We start from the raw sequence: 9,954 nt of genomic DNA, 5'->3' as shown, positions 1-9,954 counted from the left end.
GCGAGCGGGTTACCGCGCCGCTGGGAAGTGGCATACTATTTGCAACTCATTCGATCATTTCTAACAGAAAACAAATAAGATTTATTACCATATGTCATGACGCTCTTTGGCCATAGCTGGCCTTTGCACGGTTAAACAGCACACATCATCCAATAAATCAGTCTGGGAAGTGGCGGAAGAGCAACAGTGGCGGGACCTTAACAGGCAACGCTAGCACGCGTGGGCAGCGATTTCGGCGCCCTCGCGGCCGCGACGAGGGTCGCAACCGAGATCGTGACGGATCGGAGGCCCACGTTCCTTTGAAGCAACCCGCACGCTGTTGCGGAGCGTGAAGCCGTCCACCGGTCGTCACCTTCACGCCTGAATTCCGTGCTGCGTGCCCCCCTCTCTTCCACTTCCCGCTCCCACCGTAAAAGCCGAACGTAGTGCTCCCGGAGAGAATCCAAGCTCTCCTTCCCATTCTTGCCGCACCTGTTGCAAACGCACTCCTACAGGAGGCAAAGATAAGCGACGAGAGCGCGCTTTCTTTTTTTTCATTTGTTCTAACTAAATATTCCCCCACCCAGCTTCGCCTCACGGAACCAAGAAGAGGAAGAGATCTATCATCGCAATAAGTGAAATAGGCCTCGTATCGATTCTTTTTTTTTATTCAAGTACACACAATGCTTGAGCTTTCTAGCGTCGGTCTGTATAGACGCACGCGAACTGCTGCTCGTGCTATCAGCATCGCAATTGAACTTTACAAACCCGAAAATCACTCAGGGACATAACTGCTTTTCAAGACGGTTCTTATTAGCGAATTGTACATTTGCGAACGTAATAAACATATCTTTTTTGAAGGCTCGCTTGGATGTTAGCGCCTTCGTGTAAGTGGAGAAAGTAACCGTCTCTTCACATGATGTTTGTCGGTAAAGCTGTTTTTATTGATTTAACCCCTGGAATACTGTAGCATTGTGTGGTCGACATATTTATGCTGCATCTTCCTTTATTGTGCCAATTCACTATATCCTGTGGCATCGTCGGCAACAACCTAGCTGACAAGGCTGCCCGGTCTGCCTACGAAGATACCCAGAAGCGTTCAATACCTTTGGTGAGGTCGGACGCTGGCAGGGAAACTTCACCTACATGCACGCAAAAAGTCACAAGATCTCTGGAGTTCAACTGCCTTCAATTGCCGGTTATATAAACTGGACACCACGCTACGGCCACAACTGACATCTAGCCTTTCCCGCGGCGTGACAACCTTGCTGTCCCGCTTGTGGCTGGGAGTGGCGTTCACGAACGCATACTCCTATTGTTTGGGAATGGCCGAGAACCCTATGCGCGACTCCTGTGGGCGTGAGGAAATCACTGAGCACCTACTGTGTACCTGCCCTCGCTACGATGTACAACGCCTCTCTCTGCGGGCAACTTCACACGGACTGGACTTGAGACCGTTCACCGAGTCAAAGATACTCGGACCGTGTATCTGCGTAAAGTTACAAAGTGCGACGTGTGATCACGCTGTGGCCGGAAGATCAGCATGATCTAGTCCTGAATTTACAGTCCGCCATAAACATTTACGGCTGGTGCGGCACAAGAATGTACACGCACACAAACGCGCACGTGCAATGGAAGCATACGTATAGGCTGAGATTGAAATGGGCACTTGATGTAATCTGCGTCATGCGCCTCTGCGGTGGGGTTGGGGGTGGTAAAAGTGTTTGCTTTCCTATACGCGGGTACAAACTCCCCTCTTGGAAGCCACCATCTGGGAGAAAAGGAAAAGAAACGGAGTTCTTAGGATGTGGTGTGGTTAAACGTAAATGTGCAACTGTGCTTCTTGGAAGTAGATCCTAAGGGAGTCAAAGGTGCATTTTTTTGTCATCTGGTTCCCCGCTTGGCCTTATACACTGTTGAAAATTCGCCGGGCATAACGATGCGAGAACATTATGGTTGTTTTTCCGTAACTGCCTAGTTAGCCCTGCGCAATGCCACGGTAGTTGGAAGGGGTCTGCTCGTGTTCCGCTGCTGCATCTTAAACAGCAGTCCGTAATAATTTGACTCGCAGCTGCACTGAAGTTCTTTTGGGAAAGTTCACTTGAAATGCCCCCTTCATAGAATTTTCTTCAAAATTTGCTAGAAGGAACTCTGGCGCTGCTATCGTTGCGCTGCCATGACAATAAGTGCGTGAATTGCTGTAATCTTCGTCACTGTGGCTTCAAACGCTGTTGTGACCTTATTTGTGACGGTTGACCTTGGCAAAACAGCGCCGTGACGGAAAATTCGCGAGGCCTCAAAGAGTAAATACACGTCAGAAAAATTCTCGGATTGACGTCAGAAAATTTCTCGGGGAGGTTCCTGTAAACGAAGTAAATTAGTAGCTATGAAAAGGAAATTTTGTACATTTCGGCCTGGGTGGCACTCGAACCTGGACCTCCGGGGTGCGAGACGAGCCCGCTTCCCTGTAGCCACGGCTGCTTTTATAAACATACTATTTATTAGAATGAACGAAATGATGTCCGTACATAAATAATTTACAATATGAGCACCAAGGGGTCATAAGCGATCGTACGGACAGTACATACAAAGAAAACTTCACCCAAAGCAACATCTTCCATCAGAACAAAAACTTGTAAGGAGATGCTTAACACCTAATCAAAAATTGATACCGATCCGGCTGACATTCCTCTTGGTCGTAAATGTCATTTAACCTCTTATGACCTGTTGTCGCGATTTCGCATCATACCGGTTTTAAGCCGCACCACCAGATGAAAACATCTGTAGCCGCTACCCCTGCGCTCAGAGGGAATCCACAGATGTCTGGCAACACGTGGAAAAGGCAGCGCCATCTATCGTCGATTCAGTAAAGAGCTGACGGCTGCCATTTCTCCAGTTGATGCCGACGAAGAACATTTCTCACTATCCATCCATTGACATCCGTCTCCATTCAAGGTATGTAAGTTTTTTGAATATAAAAAAAATTTTGCATGATAGGCACTTGGTTGAATAATGCACGCAGATCACGTAAATAATTTGTTTTTGAAGATTAGTTGTTTTTTCAAGCGTGTGTCGCTTTGTCGCGTTTTCGCATCAACAGGCTGTAGCGTCCCGATTTGTGCACAACTTCGTCTTCCTCGGCATGTGGTCAAAAAACTAGTAATTTTTGTTTTTTGCAGTTATTCGGTGCTTTTTGTTCGTGATGGACACCAGAAGGTTCTACGGGATCAGGGTTCCACCCGTTGAAGAAAGCGAAGATAGCTGCCTCAGCGACAGCGATTCGGAATACAGCCCTGACACAGTACATGCTGCCCCATCAGATCAATCTGGGCAGTCTGGGAGCGACACAGGTGCGCAATTTTTTGTTTGTTGGGCGAGTTGCATTCGGCTGCAATGTGAAACGCCGTCAGCGTTCTTTCGTGTTGTATTGCAGTGGCGCGTCTTTTTCTTTTGAAGCCAAAAGCTTCACTACGATAGTCAACACCGCGTTTGTCGGAGCACGAGTGACGTCACGCACTGCGCAGGCTACTGCCCATGTGCGCCGTCGCTTCTCCGCGCCACCGTTTGACCTTTCGCCGCAGCCGTGCGCATTTGAAAGGAGGGGTATATAAGGCGCGCTTGCCCATAGAACAGGCGCACGCTGCCGCGCGCTATGCGTCATCGTTTGACGTTCGCCGCAAGCGCGTGTTTATCGCGGATCACCGCAGCTTTTCGCTTCGAGATATCCAGGCCCTTAGCTAAGCCCCAGCCAATTTTTTCAAGCCAAGGTTTTTGTGGCTTCTCAAATGTGGTTTGCGACCTCGCAGTGATTTCTTTTTCTTTTTTTGTTTGCAGATGAAGAAGGTGAAACGGAAGAGCCGTCAACGTCAAGCGCAAGAAGTTTCTTCTGGAAGCAAGTGAACCATCCGCGGACATGCCACCCTCAATGGGAAGACGGTCTTCCAGACCCTCCAGATGAGCCGAAAGCTCCCATTGCGTACTTCCGGTATTTTTTTGACGACAAGCTTCTTGAGGAGATTACAGACCAGTCCAATCTCTATGCAGTGCAGAAGAATGCCAACAAAGCATTGTGCCTAACACGCGCTGAACTGGAGCAGTTTCTTGGGGCCACAATGTATATGTCCATATACAGGCTTCCGCGATCGCGCATGTACTGGAACCGCGAGATGCGAGTAGAAAAAGTGGCAGAAGTTATGTCACGTGACAGGTGGCAAGCGATAAAGAACAGCCTTCATTTCAACGACAACAATCTCCTACAAGCAAATGCTGGCAAAGACAGGCTCTTCAAAATTCGACCACTCATTGACAATCTGCTGCTCAAATTTCAAATCCTTCCAAAGTCACAGATGCTGGTGGTCGACGAGCAAATTGTGCCGTTCAAAGGCCGCTCCTCACTCAAGCAGTACGTCCCTAGCAAGCCTCACAAGTGGGGCTACAAGATTTTTGTACTTTGCGACACCCACGGACTTGTCTCTGACTTCTCTATATACACAGGGGACATCCGCCCTGTTCCTGGATTACCTGACCTTGGAGCAAGCTCTAATGTTGTGCTCGAGCTTTCGCGCTCCATCCCAGAGAACAAGAGCTACTTGCTCTTTTTTGACAACTGGTTCACATCCATAAAACTGCTGGTAAATTTGCATCAGCGTGGTATTCCAGCAATGGGAACTGCACGCGCAAACAGAATTTCTGGATGCCGACTGCCCAGCGATGCAGAAATGAAGAAGAACGGTAGAGGAAGCCACGTGGAGAGGCAGGCTACTATTGAAGGGGTCGAAGTCCGAGTAGTGAAGTGGTACGACAGCCGGGGAGTGAATATTGCTAGCACATTCGGGAGTGCCCAGCCTCTAGGAAGCTGCCAGCGGTATGACCGCAAAAAGAAAGAAAGATGTGAAGTTGAGCAGCCAGCCATTGTGAAGGCTTACAACACTTTTATGGGTGGAGTCGACCTTCTCGATGGGCTCATGGCGTACTACAGAATTTTTCTGAAGTCGAAGAAATTCTACCTGCGATTTTTTTTTCATTTTGTGGACATGGCTGTTGTGAGCAGCTGGCTGCTCTACCGGAGGGATTGTGATGCTCTAGGAATCCCAAAGAAACATCAACTGGATCTTGTAGCGTTCAAGGCTTCTCTAGCCAGCTGCCTGTGCAATCAAAACAAGGACGTGATGAAGAAGAGGGGCCGGCCGTCTCTTTCCGTGGAAGGAGAGCTTGAGAAGAAGAAAAGAAGAGGACCAGCAGCTCCAACACCTAATGCTGAAGTCCGTCAAGACAATGTTGGCCACTGGCCTGAAGTGTCGCAGCAACGACAACGATGCAAGATGCCTGGCTGCAAAGGCCAACCTGTTTCCTTCTGCACAAAGTGCAAAGTTCATCTGTGTATAAAAAAAAGTTCAAATTGTTTCATTTCTTTTCATAAGAACTGAGATACAAATGTGCTAAACTCAAAGAAATGAGCTCTCAAGTGTGTTTGAAAATAAACATTTTTTGATCCATTACGACCTGTTGTCGCGTTTTCGCGACATAGCTGTAACTTTCTTCCTAAAACCCCGACACGCATAAAAGTTGCTGTGTAACTTCCTCATAACCAGAACATAAAAAGCCACAGCAAAAATAATTTTTTTATGCAGTATGCTAAATTCAGGCTAGAAGAGGTTAAGTGTGTAACCACTTGAACGAAAAGCGATCTTGAGGAAATTGTTCTTTCTGCATTTCAGTCGCTCCACGGTTGTGGCTTATTAAAGGGGTACCTAGTCCGTTCGTGTTTGCACACGTCACGTCACAGTCATCTCGCTGACTAGAGGTGTGCCCTAGTGCTTGCCTGATTGGGTGGCGCGCGTGATGGTGCGGAGGAGGTGGCGCGACGTCATGAGTGTACAAACTAGGCGCGTTGATGACGTTCGGAGGTCTACAAATGGTATAATGCTTTCGATTTCGCACACGTAAGCAGTCTTAAGTGTCGGCGAAATTTCAGGTTTAGTAATAGCTGTCGCGCCAGGTATTGTTCCTCAGAAAAGCGGGAGCGTGCGCTCTGCGCATTGCCGTCGCAGTCGCAGCGGCGGCGGCGGAGGTCGGCGGCCAGCGATGGAGGAGTGCACACGCTCTTGCGGCTCGCGAGGATGGCCGTGCAAGTACCCCACTGCGGCAAAAGCGCATGCCGCTGCGTCTGCACGAGCGCGGTGCCGAGGACAGGGCGATACCGAGCTGCGGAAGCGACAAGCGGAACAACGACGGGTACGACGCGCGAAAGAAGCCGAGCGACGACAACCCCGATTGTACGACTTCATGTATTACCAAATGATCAACAGGTATCGCCTTCTTGTGTTGCAAGAGCGTAACACCTGCTGAACGTTTTTCTTGCGCTTTATCTTTCTAAGTTTCCAAGCGCCCATGGACTTATAAAGCCATAGCAAGGCCACATGCATGCGTCTGCCCACACGCCACATGGCCACATGCGCCTGCCTACATGCACAATTGCAACTGGTTGCATTTAAAGCGCAATATTTTGTTACAAATGATAAGTTGGCAAAGTCGCAAAGCAGTTTGAAGCCATTTACTGCCCATCATTCCTGTACTGGATGGACCGCCAGACTAGCGGCTTCCGTAAACACTGGCGCCAGAGTCCTCTCAACTTTTTGTAAGAAACTCATGCCCGGCTCCACGCTTCAAGCGCGCTGAACTGTGACAACGCTCCGCCGTCATTCGCTTTTTCTCTCCCGCAGCGTTCATCACGCAGAGCGACGACAGCCTCGAAAGCGGCTGGCCGGCTTGCTGGAGACCAAGGGAAGGGGGGTGCGCCCTTGCCAGAAGAGCGCGCACCTCGGCTGATTTCCGCGCGCCCGCGCGCTATCTGTGAAGGAAAGCAAAAGGCACAGAAAAATTACTGGAGGCTCGCTTTGAGATAATTCAAAGAGAACGAAACAAACGACGTGTTGGCGCCGAGAGAGAATCACCTTCGCGCGAGGGAGACATGGCGCGAGCACGCGTGCGCGAGCACTCATGCTTTGCGTGACTGCCGCAACTTAGCGAAAATGGAGCCCTAAAGAGAGATAGCATTATATATATATATATATATATATATATATATATATATATATATATAACGCCCAGCACACGGCGGCTGAGGGAAAGCGAAATTTGCCCAGACGCCCCCTTCTAAGCCGTCGACGCCATGCAGTCACTTTCATCAAGGAAGTGGAGGCACGCCGCCGAGCTCCATGCTGAAGTGAACAGTTTGCCGCCCCAGGAATTTATTTACGAACTCGGTGGCGGAGAGCAGAGCTGCAGGGTGAATTCTTTCCCGTGGCGGAAAGCGCTCATCACAGCGTTTGCAGCGTGAAGGTCGCGGAGTGGAGCCGTTCTTCCGTTCCATACGATTCTTGTGCACGAGCCGCTGGTTCGACCGCGTGACACGCTATGGTGCAGCGCACGTGAGTGCGCGTATTGTTGAACCGGAGTTGCGGTGGCGGCTTTCAGTTACCGTGGTATCTTTCGATATGCGGATGCCATCGCGATACCGGTTCGTTGTAAATGTAGTGCTGCGTTTTTAATATGTATGTTCAAAAATAACCGGCTTTATAGGCAGGAATTGTAACATTCAAATCGAATTCGGCGTTGTTCGCGAGTGCGCCAGCATGTTTCTGAACTGAAACTCAGCAGCATCTTCTATAATACACTACATATATAGTGAATTTAAGAGTCGGCAGCATTTGACAGTCTGCAGACCAGAAATATTTTTTATATTTTGGTACCTAAACGTCACTTTGCTCTCAGGGCCAACCATACACTTAAACACAAAGATCAAGACCTGAACAACCATTTAGGGCTTTAATTGCAATGTCAAATATATGAACTCTCCAAGCACATTTCTTCTGTATTCATTGCCGTTGCCGTGATATTCCGTATAACATCCAAACACGATAACATCGTCGTCGCGCGCCGTAGGCTGTATGAGCGAGTGAAAGCTTACCAGGGTCAGCCGACGATCGCGCATCAATGTGGCGCGCGAGAGGGAGGAAGCGCGCCCTCTTCTGTAGCGCGTGAGGTACGGGGTTGAGGCGAGGGAGAGCGCGAGTACGTTCCACTCCAGCGGCTGCTACTTACGGCGTAGCCACGTGGCCGCCGTATCTTGAAAGCGATCTGCGACATGGGAAAAGTGCGCGCCTGCGCGGGTTTCTTCTTCAAAGCGATCTGCGATGTTGGCAAAGTGCGCCTAGCGCCGGGAGCTTCGTACGCGCTGTGCTTTCGACGTTGCGTTCGCGTTGAAGCGACAGACAGCACGAAGGTGAATTCGCTCGCTTCTGCTGCTGTGATTCCTCACTCCAGCGTTTCGACAGCGAGTATCGGCGGACATGGATTAAGATGTGTTCATGTTTACCTGTACGCGCGTGACACTGCGTGCTTGTTAATTTAGTTAGTAGGCGAACGTTTGCAAGTTTATACGGCTGATAACACTACGATCCTCACTTCGTATAGCTACTAATTTGCTATTACAATCGATGCTCGGCATCTCGGGCGAAACTGCGACCTTTTTGAGCTACTGAATATAGACATTTCGAAAATTTAATAAAAGCAATACACTCACCCCGTAATTTTCTGTCGTCCAAAACCTCTTTATGTTTTGCCTTTCTGGGTATACTATCTAACGCGTTCGTGTGAGACCGTCAGTTGCTTTACGTCTAAATACTACATAGTAAAGAAAAGTAACGTTGCCAAATTCTTGAACTGGGGAGCACCTATAAGAAACGGATAAGATTGCTTGTCTAGAAAATCAAGCTCACACGGCCAGATAGCGGAGCAATCTCTTGCTGCGGTATATTTTGTGGCCAGCCTTTCTAAATGGAAAAGCCTGTTTACAGCTGCCCTTTCTTCAAAAGGCCTGTCGTGAAGTGAACGCTTTGTATATGCTTTAATTTTATAGTCACAACTAGCTCCTCCACTTCAGCTTTTGTATCCCTAAGCTGGACACAAGAGGATCTCTATAGCTCGTCGGCGACACCAAAACCACACTCAATCTCAGTGCTCTGTGGGTTTGAGCGGGTCATTGTATAGTACAGCCACTCTCAACGGAATACAAAAGTGGCGCGAAATTTGCATCTGAATTGTGCGCAATCTGCATGTTTAAGCCACCCCTCCCGGACCATCGCAATGCACCCAAAGCCATTCTGGCTAGTGCTGCTGCCACCGCTCTTGTACACCCTCATAAACGGCGACGTTCATTTACATGGCACGGGAAAAAAAAGTAAGCAGACAGGCGTCACTTGTGGAGCCTTTCACTGCAACGAGGAGTTGACGCGATGGTGGCCAAGTCTGTATTTGCTTCCTCAAAGCTGTTTCACAGCGACGCTGCAAACGTTTTCTGAATTGTGTTTCTTTTTTACCGTTTTTATATTCAATGCCGTGTTTGGCGCAGCATAGCCTTCGCTGCTTTTGTGCCATTAAACCCCACTTGACTAACTAACTATATTCAATGCGAAACTTAAGATGACAGGGCTGTGACCGGCGTCTAGCGATCTTAAGTGCATATGGGGATGAATGGATTGCTTTGTTGTTAGTTCAGATGTGGTACCAAATTAAGCGCGTACTTGCTAGGTTATCCATCATTGTGAAGAAAGCCAGAAACGGTGCCTCAGTTCAGCGAGTTCAAGTACGCGCGTGACGTCGAAAGCACCGTGGACGCGGAAATTTGTGCAGCTCTTGTACATAGTGTATACTGTGCTGCAAACATTGTTAATAGCCCGTACTTGATTGTAATCCTTTTGCAATTTGTCCTTTCGTTCTTTCATTCTCTCTCTCTTTCTTTCTTACTTTTGTTCTTTCTTGGTACTGTCCACCTTTCCCTTATCACCTCTGTGCCAACATTCATGTGCTCAGCCAATGTTCAGTGCTGTCAGAAGAACTATTATCTTGTTTTCGTTCTTTTCAAAACTACAAAAAATCTTTGGGCGCAACCGTTCGTACACGTATTCGGGACAC

General features: G+C 48.6%; 1 pseudogene; it reads left to right on the top strand.

Annotated features, from left to right (window-relative positions):
- The first annotated feature begins 2,784 nt into the window (after positions 1–2,784).
- Positions 2,785–5,477, top strand: LOC126530829 (piggyBac transposable element-derived protein 3-like; annotated as a pseudogene).
- Positions 5,478–9,954: the final 4,477 nt, after the last annotated feature.

This window comes from Dermacentor andersoni, chromosome 5 (assembly GCF_023375885.2).
Source record: "Dermacentor andersoni chromosome 5, qqDerAnde1_hic_scaffold, whole genome shotgun sequence".
NCBI lineage: Eukaryota > Metazoa > Arthropoda > Arachnida > Ixodida > Ixodidae > Dermacentor > Dermacentor andersoni.
The sequence above is the reverse complement of the archived record's forward strand: the minus strand, read 5'-3'. Positions and strand labels throughout refer to the sequence as shown.